Raw genomic sequence first — 25,806 nt, 5'->3', positions numbered from 1 at the left:
CACCTGAAACTTGAGACTTCATGTATAGTTTCTGAATATTGTAACAATTACATAAAAAACCCTAAAACCAAACTCCAAATCATTGTAATTAATAAGCACTGTAACTAAACCATTATCCAAGAAAAACTTCTGTAAATCTTGACCTATCTTTACACATTCCATATAGACTAACTTATTTTAGAATATAGCAATACAACTTTATCCAAAGACCTGAATTCCTAAAAAAAAAAAAAAACTAATAAAAACAAGCCAACGGCTAAACTTTACCTTCAAATCTTGCACATCAAATGAAAAAAAAGAAACGATTTTTTTTATCACAATATATTCACCCAAAAAGATTCCATAGGCTTAACGTTTTGTGATTGATAACAATCAAACAAAATAAATTAATACTTTGTAAGTACCATCTATGTCACACTTATGTATAACAACCAATTTTTAAAATCCATTACTTTTATATTATTAATTTTTAATGGGAATGTAAATTTAAAAGGGATAGAAACTAATAATGTATAAGTAGGATTATCTGTATCTGAAAAATGTAAATGCAACATATTCACGTGATACCATGTCTTATTTTTTAGGTAAAAATTTTGTACAATTTATTTTCCATTTATAAGTAAATTAGAGACGAATCTAATCTAATGTTAGTGTGATTCATAGTGTGATCAGCGTTCTGTTCTATACATATCCCATGACATCCTTTCGACGATTTTTCAAGTCCTATAAAAGGGGCACACAATGATAACCTAGTGCTAAAAGTTTGAGAACCACTCGTTTACTTTCAAAACAACCACGTTAATGATTATCGATAGTGTGATTTTCTTGATATGTTTGTCGTGTTTGTTTTGGCCTGCACAATGTCACAGTCAATTTCTATAATGGACATAATGGTTCTAACTGTTGCGACGTCAAGTGATAAAATAAAGCCAAAACTATTTTGACTTGATAGGTTGGAAAATAAAACGAAATGGACGGGTGAGAGAGAGAGAGAGAGAGAGAGAGAGGAGAGAGAGAGAGAGAGAGACAGAGAGACAGAGAGACAGAGAAAGAGAGAGAGAAAGAGAGAGACATAAAGAGAGAGATAAGATCACTCTTGACTTTCGTTATTGTGGTTGGGCTAAACTCTGAACGTGAAAAAGAATGATGGATTGATAGATGAAGACATACATGTCTAATAGTCTGTACATAGCCAGTAGTCAGGGCCGGTTCTAACAGTTGCGGGGGCCTAGTCTGGGTGGGAATAAGGATAATAAGTTAAAATTAAGATTTTGTATTATAAAAAAAAAATCGACTTTCAATTTTATTCATTCTTTACTAAGTACAAAATTGCAATCAAATTAACTTTACTTTACGAACCTTGCAACCTATGACATATTTTTATGCCAGTGACTATAAAAGTAAATAAAAGTATTGGAACTTCCGATTAAATGAAAACTCACCCCATTATTACATTTTATTACATGAAAGCTGACACTGATTTTTTTCTTTTATCGCGCATAGGATTGGCGTATTCCGCAATGAATGAAACCCACAAATGACAATTTAGTATATTTTTCAGGAGATTTGTATGAGTTTTCCGGAGATTTTAATAAATTCAGGAGATTTCCAGGAATTTTTCGCATATATTTTGCAATATAATGATTTCACCAAGAATTAGCGCGGGGCCTATGAAAGCGCGGGGCCCACTGCGACCGCATATGTTGCAGTGGCCTAAGACCGGCCCTGCCAGTAGTGTAGAGTTCGCTTAAATATATAGGTGCTTATGGATTCGAACAGTTTTATTAGATCCTTCATAGAACAAAGAAAAGAAAAAGAGGGCAAGACAGACAGATACAGAGAGAGGGGGAGACACAGAGAATGAGAAAGAGCGTAAATAGAGAGTACAAAAATACATAGAGATAGAGATAGAGAAAAAGAAAGAGAGAGTTTGGTTGAGCGTGAGAGAGCGAGAAAGAAAGAAAAAAAAAGAAAGAAGAAAAGGGAATTGAGAAAGAGAGAAAAAGAGCGTGAGAAAAAAAAGAGAAATAATGCGAGCTGGAGAAAAAGAGAAAAAAGAAATACAGAGTGAAAGAGAGTCTAAAGACTCTTGCCATTGTAGAGGAGGGGCACGGAAATAAAGGAAAACAAATGGGTTACCAATGGGTTACAAATGGGTTACAAATGGGTCACAAATGTTATACCTTATTAAACATGAATCCACCACACATCCACACACACATACACACCTACTCAAAAAACTCACTACGCGAAACTATCGTTTCAATCAGTTAGTACCTCAGATTGAATATAAAAAAAAAACGATTTAACAAATGATAAAGGTAAAAATGATGGGCGAGAAGGGAGAACAAAAAGGAGGTTAAAAAAAAAGGTGTATCTGATACCACATTTTTTTTAACATCCTTATTTCTTTTGTATCAAGGGTATTAGGTTTCTATAATTGTAACGCTTGAGCGGACAGAATGGAAAGATTTTTTTTTTCAATAAAAACACTATACAGCTTTTGAAATGAGATACTATCCAAAGCTCTTACAAACTTCATTCAGATAAAAGTATGCTTAGTAATAAGCGGTTATTGAAAATTGTATTATGAAGCTGAAAGTTGTCAAAAAATGGAATACACGGGGGTAGGAAAGGGTTACGCTGTCTGGTTGGGGATAAGTTGAGGAAGCACCACGTTCAGGTCGCAATAATGGGTGAATACACCGGTACCTAGGCTTTCGACCATTATTCGTTCCAGGCCCGATGTTGGTCCGATTGCCTTCTGTGCCAATTTCCGAAGATCAGTTTCAGAGACATTTTGAACTCAAATATTTTGTTCGATAACCAAGGTGCCACAGAAGGCTATATTAATGCCGTTCTCTCTCTCTCTAAATGACGAAACCTGTGTTAACAAACATAACTGCATTACATAAATAAATAAAATATCCATTAATGTACTTTAGATGGAAACACAATGTAGACTTATTTATTGTATGTTAAAGTGTGCAGTCTACTTTTTTTCGCCCTCTATCACGACCCTGACAGTGAATACGAGTACCTTCTAAAATAATAATAATACCAGGCATTCATTATTAACAGTGTGAACTTAAACTGTCTTTTAGTATTAATTAAAAAAAAAAACACTACATTGTTAAGATTCTATTCCTACGCATTGAACTTGGAAACTACCAACCATTCAGCCACCAGGTCCAGAAACCTGTATTAGGAGAACATCGATACCTTTCAAAGCATTAAAGATTTCTGATTTGTAGCCAACGTCTAAACAAGAAAAACACGAGGTTGTTGTCTGCAAAGATAATAACCAGAAGAAAGATTTTTTTTTCACAAGATAATAACAATACTTGTAGTGCAAACCACGCCGTAGCCAGGATTTTTTTCGGGGGTGGGGGGGGGGTCCCCTTAGGTATACTCTTGGAATTAGGGGATTGTCATTTGCGTTATTTTATTTTATTTTTTTTTTGTTTTGTTTTATAGAAGAGGGAGATTCAACTGCAAAACCACCTTATAGAGGGTTTTAACCTCAAAACCCCATTGGCTGCGCTGGGACAAGTGACGGTTTAGTGTTAACATCTCACCCAAAATAAACAAAATCAAAGCAAAAAATCAGTCACTTAACTCCGACCCCCCCCCCGGGGGTACGCCCATGGTGCAAACTGTTATTTTTCTTTAATGACCAGTAATATCAGTGTCATGTTAGACGAAGATAATGAGCAGCCAGCACGACAACCAGTCAATTGAGATCACATTTGGGTCAATGTAACGATCGGTCATAATATTTATAGAACTGGTAAGTTGCTTGTAACTTCGTGATCCACCAATCGACTCGACAGAGCTCGTTACTCAAGCTGGTAGCATCTCATAATTATGTCACTACATCAGCGGTTCTATGCATTTTAAGACATACCTCAGATTGCATCAGCGGTTCTCTATATTTTGAGGCATACTTCACATCAGCGGTTTCCCTTATTCTGAGACGCGGAAGATGCTGTTTTTTTTTTAAATATAATTGTTATAGATGATATGTCCCTAATGCTATTCGGTGCTAAATATTGCGATATAGTTAAATGTAACGAGACATAATGATTAAATTGATAGAGCGTTTGGCTACCAAGCCAAGTCTAGGCCTACTCAGCTCGATTGCTGTCGAAGACATGGATTTCTTTTTGAGGGCGTTCCTGTCTCCATCCAACTCTGCCTAACTAATTCATCACTGACGACATAAATGCGATTAGTCCCTGCGCCGGACACATTCGTGGATTGTTAGTCACAGAAAGCTAGGCCTATTATTAGATCTATTCAGTGATATGCATTTAAACCACTAGGCGGCGTGGTCGTCAACTAGACGTAGCTATTAGACTGAACGTAAAAAATAACTTTTGCTATCAAGTAAAAAAAATATTATTGGGGCACATTTCAAAAACGTCTATAACGACGCCAGTATTTTTTTTTTTACACATCTATTGAGCTTTTCTGTGTCGAACCACAGGATATTTATTTTTCCTAATTGAGTAGCAGAGGAAATAGAAACACACACAGACATCCACACATACACACAGAGACAAACGCTAACATCTTTGTTTTATTAAATAATTAGGTGACGCACGAAAAATAATTCGCAGCCTTGACATATATAACGAAAGTCGACGACTTAACTATTTAGTTTAAGCAGTGCCTCTTTTGGTTTAAAATTTGCTTACGAGGCACGATTTTTATATTCGTAACACGGGAAGACTTTATGAAAAACATGTTAAATATGAATCAGAGAAAAAAAATTATATTAAATAGAATGTCTCCCCACCCCCCTCCAATCCATATGTTGTGACGCCACTGCGCGTTGCCCTATACAGAAAGATGTACAGGAAACTTCCTTGGAGGTGTGCTGTCACATGTCAGTGACAATCCAGGCGATATATATATTTTTTTTTCTAGTTAGGGTCGATGACATCATCATCAGCCACAGAGGGCAAGCCGTGTATCAGTTGGTATGTGCAGTAAGTAGCTGCAGATGTGTGTGTCGGGAAGAAGAGGTGTACGTGTGTCTTGTCTGTGTGTGTGGCAAGAAGTAATAACAATGACTTAACACGGAGCAGTGACGTACTACGAAATAGAACTAGTTGAATTTCTGTCTTATACTCCAGCAGTCAACAGCTTTAAAAAAAAAGTACAATGTTTATTTGATGCAGATACGTTATGTAACAATTTGTTCCGAGCCTTTCAAGTTCACTTTTAATGTAGTGTCTTCCTCGGTAGTGTGACACTAGTGTGTAGCCACCAGCCAAAGTGACCAGCGAGCAACATCTTACTTTAATTAAACTATATTTATATCTAAAATTACATCACTTAATTTCTTTTTACATTTTGTGCGCCATAAAAATAGGCATATTAAAACGTGGATAACTAATATCTCCATCTTGTTTTAAGACATTTAAAAAGAATGGTTTATATCACTGTCAGACATTATCTTCACAAATAATGTCTCCACCAACTGGAGGGTAACGACCCACCTGGTTTGGAATGCGGACACTGAGCACTATAAGAATGAATCAGACCGTTATACGTAATAGAGTTGATATATTGCGTATCTGTCTTTGTTATAATCAACTGCAAGCCGGTTGAGGTAAGACAACCGTTCCTTAAAAGAAAAAGACATTTGAACACATACTAAATGTCTACATAAGCAGAAAAAAAATTGCTTTGATCAAACCCTGACATGCCAAAGTTCTTACATTCTTCTTTAATTGAGACTCGAGTGTCTGCACACATTATATGCTTCTTTTCTTATCTAAATGGTTGTGTGGTATGCGCTATGGACTGCTGCTCAATGGTCTCGATGGTCTCGGATTCGAAGTCTGTCCGCTTCCACCCCGGCAGTCCGGAGGGAGGTTTGGGCTATGATATAATAATCCTCAAATCTAAAGGAACATCCGAAACTTGTAAAACATAAATGAATATATGTTAAGACAAATTGAAATTAGGTTTAGAAATGTCAAAAAAATCATTCAAATCCAACAGAGGTACGTAATTTCTAATTAAACCCTCACAGACAACTGAGATTCAACTGGCGTCATACTAAATTGAAGGTGATTGATTGAAGAACAACCAAGAATACCAAAAGTACAAATAATTTAAAACAATCGTTAGGTAGCACAGACTAAACGCTATTACAATGATATTTGGTGACAGCAATCATAGCCTTTCTGTGACTTTCTGGGCGGCTTCAGAAATCTTTAGCAAGTGACACTGTTGATGAGTGAATGATTCATATTTGTTTAAAAAAACACATAGATCAGTGATCAAAGTAAATTGCATTGATAGCTTTGGGAAGTAATCTGCACGATAGTCAATATTTACTTTCGTTACATTAGTCATGTTTAAAGGATCTCAGCCCAGCAGTTCTAGCAATGTGTTCAACTGATGAGACAAGACACCAACACTTGGCAAATGTGATCCCGGGAGCTACCATCACTTGAGAACACCCTCCATATATTTTATTGTTCTCTAATACTGGTTCCGTCAACTGATAGCAGTAAGGAAGGGGGATGATAGCAGGCAGGATGGGGGGTGATAGCAGGCAGGATGGGAGATAATAGCATTCAGGATGGGGGATGATAGCAGGCAGGATGGGAAATGATAGCAGGCAGGATGGGAGATGACAGCAGGCAGGAAGGGAGATGATAGCAGGCAGAATGGGGGATGATAGCAGGCAGGATGGGAGATGATAGCAGACAGGAAGGGAGATGATAGCAGGCAGAATGGGGGATGATAGCAGGCAAGATGGGAGATGATAGCAGGCAGGATGGGGGATGATAGCAGGCAGGATGGGGGATGATAGCAGGCAGGATGGGAGATGATAGCAGGCAGGATGGGGGATGATAGCAGGCAGGATGGGGGATGATAGCAGGCAGGATGGGGGATGATAGCAAACAGGATGGGTGTGATAGCAGACAGGAAGAGGTTGATAGCAGACAGGAAGAGGTTGATAGCAGACAGGAAGAGGTTGATAGCAGACAGGAAGAGGTTGATAGCAGGCAGGAAGAGGTTGATAGCAGACAAGAAGAGGTTGATAGCAGGCAGGAAGAGGTTGATAGCAGACATGATGGGGATGATAGCAGACAGGAAGAGGTTGATAGCAGACAGGAAGAGGTTGATAGCAGGCAGGATGGGGGATGATAGCAGACAGGATGGTTGTGATAGCAGACAGGAAGAGGTTGATAGCAGGCAGGATGGGGGATGATAGCAGACAGGAAGAGGTTGATAGCAGACAGGAAGAGGTTGATAGCAGACAGGAAGAGGTTGATAGCAGACAGGATGGGGATGATAGCAGACAGGAAGAAGTTGATAGCAGACAGGAAGAGGTTGATAGCAGGCAAGGTATGAATCCGGGACTATCGAGACGACCGAACGACAGTCCAGCGCATAAACCGCACGAAGCACATAGACTTTAACGCTGGACGGGAAAAGGTTAGAATTCTGAACGAAGACAACACTAACTATCTAGTGAAATCGAAAGCATTATCTGAAGTAAACCACCAATCATAGTTTTTTTTTTAAAGATATAGGATTAGAATTTTTTTTTTATTTTGTAAATTATACTTTCTCTATTAAAAAAAATAATCGTTATATTTGTGAAATTCCAACACCCATCGTTCTAGGCTTCAGTCATCAAGTAATTGCATCACTCTTTTTGGGCTTAAAAATACAAAAAGGATTGTCCATTAAAAAAAAAATTCTTGAACACCCAGAGACCACGAGATCCTCTAAAAAATCAGTTAAACAGATACAAAGTACACGTCTTAGAGTAAAGTTCAAACCGACCAGCGACGCCGCGATTGTGCTTTAACTTATTCTGTTTACACCAGGTAAACGCGTGCCCCGACATCGGCGATACATATCTAAGATAGGTGCAGGTGTTAACAACTGATTGATTGTTATCGCCGGCGAGTTTAAACCGAGTGAGGGGGGGGGGGGGGAGATATAGTTTGGCCCCGGGACAAAAAGTAATTTGATGTCAATGCCAATCAAATTTTTTTTTAAACAAGAGACTGGGGAAATAGAAAGAAAGAAAATTCCATTTAGGTCGTAAAACTGAGGAAAATAAAAGGTAGTGACACCTAGATGTACAGAAGAAAAGAAAACAAAAGGACATCCATCTCAAAAAGGCATAACTGTTTGTTTTTTTAAATAAATCCCGACATTTAGTTTTGTGGGCCTATATTGCGTGTTCACTCAATCAAACTCTAGTCTAGGACATTACGATCTTAGGAAAAGAGGAAGACGGCTCGTTGTTGACACATTCATCTGTGTCTACACATATACTCGAAAAAGAGGGACATTATCTGTGTCTACCCATATGCTTGAGAAAGAGGGACGTTTAATTGTGTCTACACATATACTTGAGAAAGAGGGACATTTATCTGTGTCTAGATATATACTTGAGAAAGAGGGACATTTATCTGCGTCTACTGTCTACACAATTACTTAATTATAGACAACTACAGACTGTAGTGGATATTCACCACTGACTTATTTAAAAAAAAACTCTAGATAAAAATTATTGATTAGATAAATTATTCATAAGAGGATGTAGTATATTGACAATAATGGCTTTGTCTTCGATTCCCAAGATTTTGAAGATTAAGGATGAGTGCCTGTCTTTCACATTATTATGCAAACCCCGTTGCGACCTGCATATTTTCCACATCTGATGCAGACAAAGCCGTGGTCCGCTGGGGGTCCAATTAAGTTTGTTTTGACAATAATGAATCTTTGCAACAAATTATTATCAAGATTAAATACGACCTTGAACTTCCAGGAGGCGCGGTGGCTGAGTGGTAATGCGCTTGGCTACCAAACCGAGAGTCTCGGGTTCAAAACCTGGTGAAGACAGAATTATTTTTCAAATATTTTTTTTTTAATTTCTGGATCTTTGGGGCGCCTCTGAGTAAACCTAGCTCTAATGGGTACCAAACAACTACATTAGGCGATTGATCATTGTGCTGGCTGCATGACACACTCGTTAAGCGTGGTCCACAGAAACATGTGCCCCATACTTTAACTTGAAATTGCAATGCTAAAATATATTTTTGTTTAATTACGATTAATTATAATATAAATATCGAAGATTTAAGTTCAAGTGAACTGAAGTCTAGGTGCCACTGACCAAATGGTACTGCGATAATAAATTCTAAATTGCGCTACTATACAGGAAGTCCCATCAAAATAAAGATACAAAAGTCAACACACATGCGCGCACACACACAAACACGCAGTGCCTTCATTGTAGAACTTACATTGTCCTGAATAACAAGAAAAGTTGAACACAAAGTAACAGCTTTTTAACGTAAGGTTGATAAGTTACGTCAACTTTTATGGTTAAATAAATCTACAAACTTGAAAGTCCATTAAAAAAACAACAGTGTTCTAGTGTTCCTAGACGTAATGGGGCCGAGCCCTATGACCCATTTCTCCTTCCATCTTCCCAACCCCATCCCACGTAGCTACCACTGGATGAGTCACAGCCTGTTAAATACTTACGCAACCAGTCCTTAATAAAAAAAACAACACTTTCTTTAAAAAAAAATCGAAACCAGTGTTATCATAGCTTGGTATTTTCCAATAGAATTGTGTTATTTTTTCGAAACGCTTTATTATCGTGGACGCAGCGGCAGTTGTTTTTTTTTTTTAACTCTTTCAGGTTTAAAAAATTTCGTTATGGTTGCATACGTTTTGCAAATGATAATACGTACAGTGTATATGTATTATATATTATTTTTATATTCTTGTTGAATTTCAAACAAAATTAATAGTAATAAGAATTTTAAAAAAAAACAACAGGAAAACGTGTTCGGGGATTTTTGTCCTGCTGCTGTCATTTTTTTTTTTTTTTTATAAGTTGTCTGCATTGAATTTTTTTTTTCTTTGGTCACGACAAGACCGGCCCATTTGATACCGGCCCACCGGGCATTTGCCCGTTTGCCCATATAGCCAGTCCGCCCCTGTTGTCAACTTTCATGTTGTAATAATTGGGCGAATTGTAACCAAAACAGCAAGTCCCAGTACTTTATTTACTTTAACAGTCACTTTTTTAAATTTAAATTGAAACAATTAATATTTGTACAAATTGAGTTGATTGTACTTTATGAAGCTAATGGTCGTCTATCGTTTATCATTTTATTCATTTCTTGTCATGCTTCATAAAAGAAGAATTTCCAGTAAGCTTTGCACAATCAAGTTTGTCTGTTAACATTGACGCCAAGGATTTTACAAAGGAATGTGAAAGTAGAAATAAGTCGGTGCGCAAAATGTTCGTGTACGCCTATTTATTGCTTTAATTATTGACTGAATATAAAGAAACATCTGAGCTGAGTGCGGCAATTCCCGATAACGCCGTGTTCAAACAAGAAAACAAAAGACGTAAGCCAAAATTAATTTGAAGATGATTACAAATATAACAATTTGCAAGTATTTTTGTCACTAACGGTGTATATAAACAGTCAAACTTCTAGGAAAAAAGAACCATTTCGAATTACCCTATCAAATTCCACTTTTCACCCGTTACCCATGAAGAGTTAGCAATAGTAGGAATTGTAAAAACCAAAAAAGTTAAATAGGAATAAATCAATGTATTGATTACATCCAAGCATGGTTCAGTAGTTTGATAGAAACATAAGTGGGACTTTCTCTTTAAAATAAATGTTAACATTAATATGAGAAGGATTTGTTTAAGGGTAATGCAGATAGTCGGAGCATTAAAAAAAATAAAGATTGTGTCAGAGTTTCGCCAACACATAACATGCCACCATGTCTCCAAGTTAGAAAGTCAGAGTGGCATTTAAATAATGACAGAACGTCAATACAAGTCATGACCGGATACGCTTACTGAAACATCAGAGAGACAGAGAGAGAGATAGAGAGAGAGAGATGCACTATGAGAATGCCAACTGCAATGTGCAGTCTGCTATGTTCAGTGTATCAATCAGATGGTCCTTGACATATGCAGTGCACGAATTTCTCAAATTACACGCTCATTCAGAAAAACGTGCGTATAAATATAAAAAAAAACTAACGCGGCTAATTAGCATAATAGGCTGCATGGGACTGATTCTGTAATTCGATTAATTATTTTTTTTTACAAAGCTTATATCAAGTCTGTCTGTCTGGGACAAATGTTAGAAATTTATTTCTCCCACTTCTTATTCTTGGATCAAGTTGAAACATTGCACAATTATTCATTGTGGATGACAAAACATGAATAATTAGTTAATTTTGTTTACATATAAAAAGACAGATAAATATTGCTATACATGTTGTGTGTGCGGTTCTTCCCCTATATGAACTTCTTTTTTTTTTTAAAGTTTTTTTAATAGTTTGATTTTTTTTTATTCTTATAACTGTTATAATACTGAAATAGCAGTGCATTAAATGAAAATATAATTGAATTCAATATTAACAAAGAACACACAAACGACTTACAGTCGCACTACAGTGGTCAACCAAAGAGCAGTTTTAAAAATGTATTAAAAATAATAATTTATTGATTAATCTAATGTAAGGCTATCGAGATCATCTGTAGCTAGGTTAGGCTACAAAACGTCCTATTGTATCCAAATGACAGCAAAGTAAATAAGCGGATCACACGGTGCTTTTATTGATTATTGTTTGATTGTAAATAATGTATATATATTTTGTACAAATCTGGTTACGTGATGTGACAGCAATAACAACAACAATGGAATGACAGGTTACAAAACCTTGACACGTCGAAGCAACGGAAGTAATAAACTGACATGAAGACATTGCTGTGTCAGTTTTTCGCCTGCTCTTATTCCAAAACGATTGAAAAGATCCCTGTAAGCAAATGGGGGCCATAGGCTATAGCGTATGTTGCCTGGAGGGACATTCAGTACTGACCGGTAGTTAGAATGAATAGCGGTGCAGGCCTTAAAATAAAACTTTCATGGTGTGTGCGTGTGTGTGTATCGACTGATGTAATATATATGTCCCGTGACGGAGATGCTATTTTTAGAAGAATGGACTCTATGTGCGGTGTATGTAAAAGGGGGGGGGAGCTGCTAATAAAAGATGAGACTTGTGTTTTCTGAATGGCGCTAACGAGTTAAGTTGGGAGAGATATGGACAAATCTTGAACATATTATTTCATTTATATTTTGTATATTTCCACGTTGAGACCTAAAGCCAGTACATATTTGTTGTTAATAAAATTAAGTTCATTTTGTTCATAAAAGAGGATTTCAAACTTCTATTCAAGTTTGAGTGTCAAATTTATATAAAATATAATACTTGATTAATAAATTTGTGTATTTATTAATTTATTAAGATAGATTAGATAGAGTGATTAGATTAGATTAGATTAGATTAGAATAGATTAGATAGATAGATAGAGAGAGAGAGAGAGAGTAAAAGCGCGTATTTTTTTTTTTTTTTTGTTTGTTTGTTATTGGTTGTTTTGTTGTTTGTTTGTTTTGTTTTTTTTGTTTGTTTGTTTGTTTTTTTTTTGGGGGGGTGTTCATTGTGTTTTTTTTTTCTTGAAATAAGGGGGCAGGAAAATACATGCTTCTAAAATCATAATAATAATTACTTACAACAATATTGGGACAGATCATTCTTTCAATTTTAGAAAGACTGTTTACTCCCCCATCCAATACGCTAGCCTATTAATAATATCAATCGGTGGTTTAAACAAAACTTAAACTACTTTTATGTCAAGAACGTCCCACAATCTTCAAGTTTTCCACTAACCACAATTCATGGCTTGGTAACAAATATACAATGCACATCCGTTTACATAATGTTCAAAGTTTAAATAAACATTCAACTGTCATGAATAGGCAACAAGAAACGTTGTTCCGTCCAAACAAAGCACACCCCAGATGCTTCTGAAACTCTTCAATAGGAAGAATCGTGTCGTATGCACGGACCACTTCATTGTGCCAATCCTTAATTCTATAAACCCAATTGAACCTTTGAACTAAATACAAAAGTCGCTTATTGACTTGGGGTTAGTTCTCTTGACAAGCGCACGAAAAGCCAGTGGCATGGTGGCTCAAAGCTGACCGACTTTTGTCAAGAGATTTTGACGAACTGGAGGGACTTACGAAGCCTACAGGTAAGAATGGACTATTAAGTGGGGGGAAAGATACAAGTACCGAAGAGGTAATGTAGGTTGAAACACTAGTCTTTTAATATATAAAGGGTTGAAAATATTCTTTGGAGGTCTGACAGTATTATGCTAGGCTATTGATTTGCACCAGCAGGATTTAATAAAAATATTTTTTTCTTGTAAAGTTATGTCATGAATTAAAACTGTGTCACGTTCATTTTATATTAATATAAATCACGTGACTGTGTTGGTGGTTCTTTGGCTATTTAATTAGTCAGCTAAATATTACGTTTAAGTGGCACTGGTTGATAAGAGATTAAATGTATTGGTGAAATGTATTGATAAAATTAATTGGTAAAATGTAAAGTGTATTGGTAAAATGTAAAGTGTATTGGTAAAATGTATGAAGTGAAATTACAGACATTGTAAGGTATTAGCTTTCATAAATTAATATCCTGTTTTTGTATGTGTGCATTACATAACATTATAAGCAAATGACGATTATTGTATATTTTGCATTATAAAACATAATAGACATAAGAGTTATCGTAAAGTATGCTTCATATAACATGAAAAACAAATTAAAACTAATGATGCTTATTGTACATGGGAGAGAGAATGACTGTTTACTTTTGGTATCAACAAAATATAATTAATGCCAAAAAAGAGTAGCTGTTAATTCCAATATATATATATATATATATATATATATATATATATATATATATATATATATATATATATATATATATATATATATTGGTAAAAAGAAAGAAACAGTAGCATCTGAAAATAGGTTCATTGTATGTATGAAGATGTGTTCGTATGTGTTCGATGTTTTCCAGGTGTTGCTTAAATGCCATCCTGTTCACATTCCACCAACAGAAAGGCTATTTCAGTTGTGACCTCACAAGTGACCAAAGGCCGGTTTATCAAAGACCAACATCCATATCTAGGATCAACAGTGTGGTGGTCAGTGGTCGACTTACACTTCTTTGTCCCCCCCCCCTTTTTTCCGTTACCGTGTCACGTCCACGGTTCAGCAAACACTATTTCACACATGTGACGAAACCAAGTGACCAGCGAATAAAATGTCAGGGGGAAAAAAACGAACAACGAAGGGGACACGGGAGTTGGACATTGAAAAGAAAATGAAAGAAGGACGAGATTCTAATCAGTGTTGCGCGACCATGGTTTGTGGATCAGGTACTTCTTTTCAAGATCTTATACCCTCGGGGTCCGTTCCGGTGGGTGTATTTCTCAACGTTGTGGAACGCTTGAATTCTATGACCCGAGAATAGATTAAATGTGTCCCCCTTTCAACAATACGTCTTTCAAAAAAAAAAAAAAAAAAAAACTGCACGCGAAAGCCCTCCCTATATTTTTGACGGCTTTCAAATGAACAGTTATACCAACAACAACAAAAAAAAAGGCGGGGAAGGAGGGGGGTGTTGGACCTCCTAATTAATAAAAATCGCCCACCAAGGTCAAATGTAAGAATAGGATCTCTATTTAACTGAGACCGAAGTATGTTCCGAAGTCGTTAGATATATCAGTGCGTCAAAATGACTAAAATCTTGTCAAGAGAGCCAAATAGGTCACGTGGCACGTCTCGTCAGGCTTTTTTTTTTTAAACTGTCAGTGACTAGAACGAACAAGATACTCAATGAAGTCTGGGATGAAACATTACGTCAACACCGGTTAGGCAACATTCTCAAGTTTCATAGCGACACATTTTTTTTTTCAAACTTAACACTACAACTAACATTAAGGGACAAAGAGTGGAAAAAGTGCTTTCATTTAGTCCTGCGTTTCTAAATCTGGGGGCACTACATCCTGACAAGGGGAGGCTAATCAATTCACTTTTTAAAGGGCAAATTTAAAATTAAATTTTCCTTTTAGTTATAAATCCAGATTTCAATATTAATTTCATTTAATATCAATTTAAAATGTTTTAATTAAGAGACGTTTCATCTACTAAGTAGGACATTTAAAAGTGTTTAAAATTTTTACGCGATGTTCTGCAACAATATCGACTCAAAACTTTTACAAGACATTTCAAAACGAGATTTTTCTGACTTTCTTATGTATGGACGGTCGAATTTCCTATAAGTTCAGAACGCAGGAAACGATTGACTCCGGGGCTCCATCTGGACCCCGCTAAGGGTAAGTATACTAGCTTTATTGAGCATTCGCTACGTAATTTGGATTATAAACATATTGTTATAACTGTGGTAGAAGTATCCATGTGTGTAATTAGTCAAAATACATAGGCCAGCGTACTGTGAAGAGTGGGGAGGGGCGGCTCTTCCAGAAAGTACAGAGGTATTAACACTCCAACTGCAAATTACTCGTGATGTGATCTTGTAGAAAGAACTATCGACAAGTCTGAGGCGTTCGATCGCATTTAGTAAGGTTTTCAGGGATCCTTGATGATGAGCGAGAGTCTCAAAATTAAGTCCAATTCAGTTAAGTACAGAAAGAGAGGCCTGTTCAGTTAAGTACAGTATAAGAGGCCTGTTCAAGTAAGTACAGTATGAAAGGCCTGTTCAGTTAAGTACAGTATAAGAGGCCTGTTCAGTTAAGTACAGTATAAGAGGCCTGTTCAGTTAAGTACAGTATGAGAGGCCTGTTCAGTTAAGTAGAGTATGAGAGGCCTGTTCAGTTAAGTACAGTATAAGAGGCCTGTTCAGTTAAGTACAGTATGAGAGGCCTGTTCAGTTAAGTACAGTATAAGAGGCCTGTTCAGTTAAGTACAGAAAGAGAGGCCTGTTCAGTTAAGTACAGAAAGAGAGGCCAGTTCAATTAAGTACAGTATGAGAGGCCAGTTCAGTCAAGAACAGTATTAGAGGCTCGTTCAGTTAAGCACAGTATGAGAGGCCAGTTCAGTCAAGAACAGTATTAGAGGCTCGTTCAGTTAAGCACAGTATGAGAGGCTCGTTCAGTTAAGTACAGTATGAGACGCCTGTTCAGTTAGGTACGGTATGAGAGGCCTGTTCATTTAAGTACAGTATGAGAGGCCTGTTCAGTTAAGTACAGTATGAGAGGCCAGTTCAGTCAAGAACAGTATGAGAGGCTCGTTCAGTTAAGTACAGTATGAGAGGCCTGTTCAGTTAGGTACGGTATGAGAGGCCTGTTCAATTAAGTACAGTATGAGAGGCCTGTTCAGTTAATTAAAGTAAGAGAGGCCGGTTCAGTGAGCCCTGAGTGAAGTCGGTCCGGTACAATATAGTCCAATGCGAGTCCAAGGCGAGACAGAGAGACCAGTGGAGTTAAGTACAGCAGTACAGTTATCTGCGGTGCAGCATTAGTATAGTCAGTGTATCGTGATGCTAATTGTACAATTATTGACTATTAATTGGCGAAACAATCAAGAATCATGTTATTTTGGAGCGTGAGCTGTCAAGCTCATCAATTGATTGTGACATGTTATGCAGTGTTTGCAGAGTCTGATAGAGCCGTAACAATAATGTAAACAGATCTCTATATGCAAAAAAAAAAAGCTGGAAACTTGTGTTATAACTATGTGTCTATAAGTTTCTTATCTTTTTCATTACATTCTTAAAAAGCTTCCAGACCCCAATAGAAGGAGTTCGTTAGCCTTGGCTGACTACCCACCTAGGAGAAGAAAAAAAATTGAATCCAAACCCCCTCTGCCTTGAGGCTATACCCAAACATGAGAAAAGCTTCAGGAGTTAACCCAGAGGAAAATGAGCTGGTGACCCTTAAGCAGCTTGCAGCACGTGGTGTTACAGCTTGATAGAATCTACTGGTGTTGCAGCTTGATAGAATCTACTGATCCAAAACTGTATTGGAAATTGGCCGTTCCTTTCGACCCAAACAGGTGCATGAAAACGGTAACTGATATGTGGGCAACATCGTTCGATCGTATCCAATGTACAGGCTTTCATTTCATCTCAATCAATCCAGATCGATGAAACATAGACAACGAAATAGTATAGCTATGGGGAAAACATTGGCATAGTGTTGAGAACATGAAAATATGAATTTCGATACAGAGAATATAACGGCAGTGCACTAAATATTTTAAGGTATTTGATAAAAGGTGTTCGCTTGTTTATACTTGCTTCACGAGACAAAATATCTTTGTGTAGTTAAGCACATTTAAATGATGTCTATGGTAGCCACGATACTGTAAATACAAATGTGTGGAGTGTCAGAAACCATTGCTAGTACAAGTAAAATAAGGCGATGTATCGGGTATTACTCAAGAACCAAAGTGTGACATTGAAGGCTGAAACTGATGACGACAGTTTTAGAGACCAAATAGAATGATGTTAGTTAAAAGACTATAAGACCATATTTCCATATATAGAGAGAATAAATATTATTATATTTGTAAAAATGGATAGGGGTTGCTGTCCCATCGAGCACCTACCCAGGTAGCGGATAGGAGAATGCCCTCCAGATATGGTGGGTATCGGGGAAATAAAATACCCGGGGTGGACCAAAATCAAACCTGCTGCCTTGCAGGAAGTGGAAGGATCCACGGAGGCTAGGGCACCTTACCCAAAAGTAAAAGCAGAGAGCTGCAAGGGGCACTCCCCCAATTGGTTGTGCGCAGGGATAGCAACCCTGTCATATAAAAAAAAATACTGCTACAATAGCTTCTACACACACACATACACAAACACAAGACAGATCTCAATGGAAACCGACCTAGTCACGGAAAAGGACATCTTGGGGGTTTGGGCATGGAGACAAAAGGCTCAGAAAAGATCTGAATGGAAGGATGAAATGCAGACAAGAGCCCTCCATATGCTGTAGCGCCACTGGGATGGGTGGATATTTGTAAAAGGAACGCTTTGGAGAATTATTTATGTTTAGTGTTTACCTAAAAAGGGAAAGCTGGTCAAACTTTATTTTGGGCGGATTAGATTCAGGTGATTCCCCAGAAATCCTGACACAGGAGACATATGGACATATAGAATTTAGTGCGTGACATTTAGTAGTCATAATTTAAAATTAAGATTTTTAAAAAAAAAGGTCACTTGTTGTGTGTGCTAGAAACACATCACTCTACACATTAACCTATATACTACACACGAACACAGTGTTTTGTCTGAGCCGATATCGTATTGCAGAGCCAAGGTCGAGAAAGAAATAAAGCCCGAGTAACAGATGGTCTATGTCCCAGGGCAAGTCAATGGCTGATTTAGACACTGTTCATGTGTGTGTGTGTGTGCTGCGGAGAGAGCCTACAAGAGGTGATTCACAAAAAAAGTCAACACTGCGTTTGTTTTACTAGATCTATACCCCTGAGACATGAACTGAATAGCATTCAGACTTCCCCCCCCCATTTATTTTTTTAATGTGTCCTTTCTAACATTGGCTGATTAAAAACAAACAATGAAGGAGATGTATCGCTGTCAGGCTGGAGCTGTGAAAGAATGTATGCTGATTATAACGAGGTGGAACTTGACGGATTGTCGTTTTGAACTGCATTGTACCCATTATTATCTGAGATATGAAGGCTTATACCTTTGTATGAAGGCTTATACCTTTGTGTATGAAGTGATGTCATAGCTGTACTTTTGAGTACGATGTGATGTCATGTCTGCAAGTTGCATACGATGTGATGTCACATCTGTTACTTTCCGACTGGCGAATGATGTGATGTTTTATCTGTAATATGTGTTATATGATGTCCTTTCTGTACAATGTGAGGCCATATCCGTAGATTTATGAATGCTGGCATGTCATAGATATAATTTTGTACAATTTGACGCTAAGGACATACTTGTAATGACACAGATTTCAATTTTGCATTTTGGTGTCGTATGTTATAGAGAGCTTGTGTCATAACTGGATATCTTACAGTGTGATATGGTGATATATAGATTCATCTACATAATGGTGACAAAAATTTCCCTTGTCAAAAGTCAATAATTGGTACATTTTGTGGTGTGGGGTGATACTTTGTTATGTACCGATATTTATACATGGTCACTTTATAATAATAAGGCTTGTCTTCGAGTCCGAAGATTAATGAGGAATGCAGTATTTCCCGTGGCTACTCAGCTCCAGCAGTGACCTACATATTTAATATATAATAATATCATAACAAAATTTTTTCTCAACATATTATTCTTTTGAAAAATGATCCCTGGTCGTGATGTCATGGCAAAAATCTCAAATACCAAAGCGTGACGTAGCATCATTAAAATAGCCAATAATTACGAATAGGGAAAACCCGGATCAAATTCCGCCAACGGACAAACCATCGTTACTAACATTAAGGTGGAGCGAGGGTTTATGTAGGCGATGTATCGATATATCGAACTGTGTATTGATTGGCCACGATAAGAAACACGAACACTGGGATTTCGGTTGTAAGAGTAGTTTAGAATGTGTACAAAAAAGAAATAACACTGGGCCGGCATGGTTGCCTGCTTGACTTAAAAACATAGCCTAAATTATTCCCCACCCCTCAATCCCTAAACCCAGTCACCCCTAAAGTGCCGAAGTAGATTTGGAGATACACTTCTGTTCCGTCTTGGGATCTATTGTCAAGTGGAATGCCATTCGCCACGATATCATCTTCACTGGCGACGCCTTTTATGGGGTTCACTTAAAAGAGAAGTAGAATGTGGAAGATGGTAGATTACTGTCATACACACACACAAATAGTTCATTGACAAATCTCATTTCTTCATTCTCATCGAAGGAACAATTCAGACTGATCAAAGACAGACCCATCCCATATCCACATTTTAATTACAATAAGGCTAATCTGGCTTGACGATGTATCAATTACAGTCTCAGCACAAAGTCTATGTTACAAAGTAAATTACTAGGGGGGGGTGAGTTACAACAATCACGATTGGGATAGTTATAGGCTATAGTTAATAATGAAACAGGCAAAAGTCTAGATCTAATAACATCAATAGAAAGTACTGACACTATGTTCATTCGACTACTGAACCAAACCAAAATAGAATGGTCTCTCAGCAGAACTAGATCTACAGATAAGACAGAACTTTTTTATCTTAGAGGCTTGGTATTATTAATTAGCAAGATATCTAGATCTAGTATTACAAACTTTGTAAGAGCCAGGCAAGTAGATCTAGATTCTAGTCCTAAATCTAAATAAGTCGACAAAATTATGACAATTTTCTTAAGTATAGATCTAAATCTATCTATGAAATGATAGGACTTCTTTACACCTTGATCAGAATCTGAGCTTACAAAAAAAAGTAGATTTAGACAATTTAGAGAATGTAGATCATATTTAATAAATTTATATAGTCAACAACTAGATCTAAATGTATAATTCATATCAATATCTATTAGCCTATTTTAGTCTAGATCTATATAGACTCCACTATGTAGAAGATCTAGATCTTAATCTATATATATTTAGACATACCAAGGTCAATTCAGAAGAGAATGAATGTTGTTATTTAGCAATGGATACTGGCAAATATTGCTTCAAGCTAAGACTAAGACTGCTTCATTGATCCTTAATGGAAATTTTGTTGTGATTACAAGGACTCCTTTCTCATATAAAGACAACACAACAGAAACATTCACATAAAATAGAACAGACTACAGCTAGAACAATAGGTCTAGATCTACTCTACACTAGATCTAATTTAAAATCTAGATCGGCTCAGATCTATCTTACTAATCTAGATCTAATTTAGATCGATCATCTATGATCTAGACTAGATTAAACTGCTAAGAGAAATTTCGGAACAACGCTATAAAAAAAAATATAAACAACAACATTGGATTAGCGTTCCTAGCATTGTGAGTACGAGAGCAACAAAGAAGTAACACGAACGCCTTTCCTTTTGGTGGGAGCTTTAGTCCTTTACCTGAACGTGAATCCTCGTGGCGAAATAGTGAACCACCGTAATCACAAAATAAAATCAACACAACAATCCAATTATAAAACAGATCTAATCTAGATCTAGAAGCCTCCTTGTTTAATTTGAACACGATAATCCAAAGCGAAACTAGAATAGACGACGAAGTAAGAATCCTGTGACACGGTCTGGTGGGACAGGTATTTTTTTTCGCTACCTGCGCGATGTGTCACATAGAATGCGTGCGCGCGTGTGTGTGTGGTCGTCTGCTGTGTGGCTTGGTTCGCGATAAATTCAAATCAGCGGCAGCCCGCTATCACAAAGGTTTTGCTTGACACCAAAATACCGCTCCCACCTACGATTATGAATAATCGATACTTCCCAAACGTAGCCAATATGCATAGCAAAACAAGGTTGTGGGAGTTTTCTAATAAATCTTGAGACATCATAGATCATAGATATATATAACAATAATATAGATCTACAGTGGATTTAGTTGCTATTGCAATGATGTATTTAAACAAGTATCATTGTCATAAAAAGAATGCAAACATGCTAGTTCATTCAGTTTAAAACAAGCCTACATGGAAATATCGAATTTAAGTTTTCCTTTTGTATTGCAGGGGAGATTAAATGACACAGATATTCTTCAATCAAGAAGTTCATTTTTTTTAAGGCCACTGTGTTCAGTCCATGAGACAGCTGATTAAAATCTATTTTTAGCTTCCTTAAACATAAACATAGAATTGCCTTCCCGTGTTCAATGTCTGAGTGTCTGAAAAATGTTTTGGGAGTTCAATTTAAGAAAAAAAAAGTGGGTCATGAGCAGGGACATCCAATGACCTGGGTCACGATTTTATTTTCCGCTAGCCAAACTATATAGATTACATTGTAATAAAATAAAAATAAAAAGATGGGCTAATAGCCTCCTTGAGCCCCCTTTTTTTTCCAACTTAAAAACTAGCTGGTCACTTGTGACCCCGAAATGGTCGGAGTTGAAGGAAACTGGACACAATGTTTCTTTCACGACCCACATAAAAAAGCACATTAAGGAAAAACCTTCCACCATTCAAATGTCCAACATTTCTTGTACGGCTTCCAAAAGTGATACCGACGAATGAAAAGAAGAAAAAGAAAAAGGGGGGGGGGAGGCGATTTGGGGAAAAAAAAAAGGGAAAGCTGGTAAAACTTTTTTTGCACAATGGTCGTCTAGTAGGCTCCACGCCGCGAGGTAGGCACTTTCATGAGTCTACAGTCAGTGTCCGCCACACCACCCCTACCCCCAAACGTCAAATTTTCATTTAGCGTGTACACCATAGCGCTATATTACATTAAACGTATTGGCCGTAGCAGGACATTTCAAAGGAGGGTACATACTATTGTCCTTACAACGGAGACCTTTCGCTCTCCTAAGATACATATATATATTCGATATTTAATATCTTGATTTATTTTTGATATTTAATATCTTGATTTTATTCTATATCTAATATCATGTATATTCTTTTGTCTAGCAGCTCCACTTAGATCAAGGGTTTTCAACCTGTGGGTCGCGGCGCCTTTGGGAGTCGAATGACGATTTTGCAGGGGTTACCTAAGACCAAAAGAAATATGGATTTTTTTTTAAAAGTGTAAAAACTAGACATTTTCACATACTGTTGTTGTTCAAGGATTGCTCTGATAGCTGTTGCAGAGAAGAGAATCTGAATGATTTCGAGCATTTTTATTGTCATAGAATACATAATTTGACAGTTTAAATCATAGATATTATTTCTATGGTGAAGTTCGCGCATGTTGTGAGGTATTTGAAAAACATTTTCGTTTATGTTCAACTGTTTCGCCATTTTTTATAGTCCATGTCATTGGAAGTTATATTTTCATTATTTTTCATTACGAACAACTCATAAAAGTGATCTCGAAAAAACTTTTTAAAATTTAATTATAAGCAGAAATATGTTTTATAGGCCTATAATATTATTTTGTAATTAAACATAAAGCAGGTTCAATGCTTATCAGATATAACATTATGATTACTATTTTTATAACATTATCCAAAGCGCAGTTACTTTAGAATAATATTTTATGGTTGGGGGTCGCCGCATGGTGGGAAGCGTGGTCGAGAGGCCAAGTGCGCTTGAACTTGGCTTGGCTTGACTACCTAGAAGGGGGCTCGAGGTTCGACACCCGACTCGGGCAGAGTTGTGTTTACTGAGCGCCTAAAGGCAGCACGGAAAACCAACTCCTAGATACCCCCTCCCCCCCACCGGTCCACAAATGAGATTGGACCAAAAGCGCTCTGAGCATGCTATAAGCATGAAAGTGGCGCTATATAAAAGCTATAATAATAATAATAATAATAATGGTGAGGAATAGTAAAAAGGGGTCGCCGATCTAAAAAGGTTGAGAACCGCTGACTTAGATCGACCATTTTCAAAGTTGCGATTGATACAAAATTACGCAAGAGGTTCTAAAACACAGAGCAGGTGGGCTTCACTTGTTCTTTTCAGTTAGCGACTTGCTACTCGAACGGTCACGAAAAAAAAGCAGTTTTAGTAGTTGGCCTACTTATCAGAAGTTGTAACTGAATTGAGTGTCATGACACTATTAGGCCCACTTGTTAGAAGTTGTAACTGAATGGAGTGTCATGACACTATTAGGCCCACTTGTAAGAAGTTGTATCTGAATGAAGTGTCATGACACTATAATGGCCCACTTGTAAGAAGTTGTAACTGAATTGAGTGTCATGACACTATTAGGCCCACTTGTAAGAAGTTGTAACCGAATTGAGTGTCATGACACTATTAGGCCCACTTGTAAGAAGTTGTAACTGTATAGAGTGTCATGAGACTATTAGGCCTACTTGTAAGAAATTGTAAATGAATTGAGTTCTATCCAAGGCAAAAGACAGAGATATGGAGAAAGACGGTTGACAAGTCTTGTGTGGTGCCTCAATGGTCCAACAGGGGTAGGTAAAGTTGAAGGTATAGGTGTTAAGGGAGTAACTTGAAATGGGTTGCTGAGTATGTAAATTAGAGTAACTTTCTAGGACTCTTGTGAGCAGGTGCCTTTTGTTAATTGAACGAGTAAATATGCTTATAAACTGGTAAACCTAAAATGTATTTAAAGTATTGTATCTAAGAGATTGGACGAGAATGTCGGAGACTGGAGAAAGATCTGTAATATAGAAATGTACCTGTATTAATAAAAGTAAAGTTCTCCTTTCAGTTCTCCTTTCAGACCTGTCATCTATAGGGCAGATTATGTAAAGATCTTCTGTTTCTATGGCCACGGTTAACGAAAGTGTCATGTTGCCAGCACAACGACCAAGCGCATTTACTTTCCCCAACTAATGACAGGTATCCATTAGAGCTGGGTGGCGCCCAAAGATCCTGGAATTAAAAATACCAGTCTTCACCATGATTCGAACCCGTGACCTAGGTTCCAAAGCCAAGCCGTTTACCGCTCAGTCACGGCGCATCCATAATAAAAGTGAAACTGTTAAAAGAGTTTGACTTGTCTGCGCTGTTGTTCAAGATTCAATCACTACAATTCAAGAAGTCAATCACCACAAATAAAGAAGTCACACACCACATATATGTCTGTTTCTTAAAGGGATAACGGCTTATTACGTATCACATTAGCATCCTTAAAACATCATCTCCATTTCTCAAGTGCGAATAAAAGACTCAGATTGGATCTCCTTATCAGTCAGGTTCTAGCCAAGCTCTCGAGTCGCTTGCATCTCCATGATGCTCAGGTGAGTCTTATCAGGCGAGTTAATGATGTCATTGCAAGGTGCTTATCAGGTGTATTAATGATGTCCTTGTCCTGTGTAGTTGTGACCACTTCTATAAATAGACCTCGATATCGTTGCGCTCTGAGTTGCTAAGTATCGTCACGAGCATCGCTGGCAAGCAAATTAAAATGTGGGGGAGTGATGGAAGGAACTCGCCGAAATCTTCCTTATAGCTAAGTCCAAGAATTTGCAATGTAATTAGATTCCTAATATCATTATGTCTTAAAATAAGTAACTGAATGATAGATTTAAAGATATTTATACCTGCCCTCCCCCCCCCTCTTTTCCCCGAAATAAAAAAAAAATCTTGGTTTAACGAATGTTTAAATCTACACAGAGTGAATACAATTCTAATGATAGGTCTATAGATCCAGACTTACAAGACGGTCTACATAATGTTTCTGGCGTCTGTTTAACTCTCTAATGAATCCATGCGGGAATACCGTCTGACCTACGTGTGTTCAAGGTATAAACTGTCTAGACCTCCAGACCAAATTCAATTTTAAAGAAGATTATAGTTTGAAAAATATATAACGTTAAAACCAGAGTTTTCCTAATGTGGCCAATAAGCTAGTAGTTTTTCCCCAAAAGATATACATAAACTGTCAAATTTCTAGGAAAATTGTTAGAGGTCCGTGTCCACTCAGCTTCCAGGTTTCGCCAGTGAAGAATTTGTAAGCTGAAAAGAGGAATTGTAACACGTTCTTGATTTTGTTAAACTAATCAGTTATTGAATTAGTTACAATACTCTCTGTCTCTCTCTCTTTCTCGCTCTCGTTCTGTCTCTCTCTCCTTCCATTGTCCACCTGTGACAGCTCGCCCTGGTGGAGAACGTGTGAAATGTCAACTGACCAGCCAATGTCCGCAAAGTTTTGTTTTGTTTTTTCCTGTTTTTCTTTTCAATAATGCAGCCAAATTATTCGTATAAGGAAAAAGGGAAGTCGGCTCGTCCAACAGGGACGTCTGTTGCTGGTGTTGTTAGGGTCAGACGTAAATTGTGAGAAGAATGTAAAAAAAAAAAAAAAAAAAGGTGAAGGTTGTTGCTGTAAAAAAAA

The 25,806-nt window shown here is 37.2% G+C and overlaps 1 protein-coding gene across 9 annotated transcripts in view; it reads right to left on the bottom strand.

Annotated features, from left to right (window-relative positions):
- LOC106070904 (uncharacterized) overlaps nucleotides 1-25,806 on the bottom strand; it is a 101,165-nt gene that overhangs the window by 51,482 nt on the left and 23,877 nt on the right. For 3 of the 9 annotated variants that reach the window (XM_056013555.1, XM_056013554.1, XM_056013557.1), the window contains exon 1: nucleotides 20,965-21,226. The exons of 5 other annotated variants lie outside the window; for them this stretch is intronic. The gene's annotated coding sequence lies outside the window, so the exon portion shown is untranslated. Of the gene's footprint in view, nucleotides 1-9,293; nucleotides 9,499-20,964; nucleotides 21,227-25,806 lie in introns of those variants that run through there. One more of the 9 variants, XM_056013556.1, reaches the window with a different exon arrangement.

This window comes from Biomphalaria glabrata, chromosome 16, assembly GCF_947242115.1.
Source record: "Biomphalaria glabrata chromosome 16, xgBioGlab47.1, whole genome shotgun sequence".
Lineage (NCBI taxonomy): Eukaryota > Metazoa > Mollusca > Gastropoda > Planorbidae > Biomphalaria > Biomphalaria glabrata.
The sequence above is the reverse complement of the archived record's forward strand: the minus strand, read 5'-3'. Positions and strand labels throughout refer to the sequence as shown.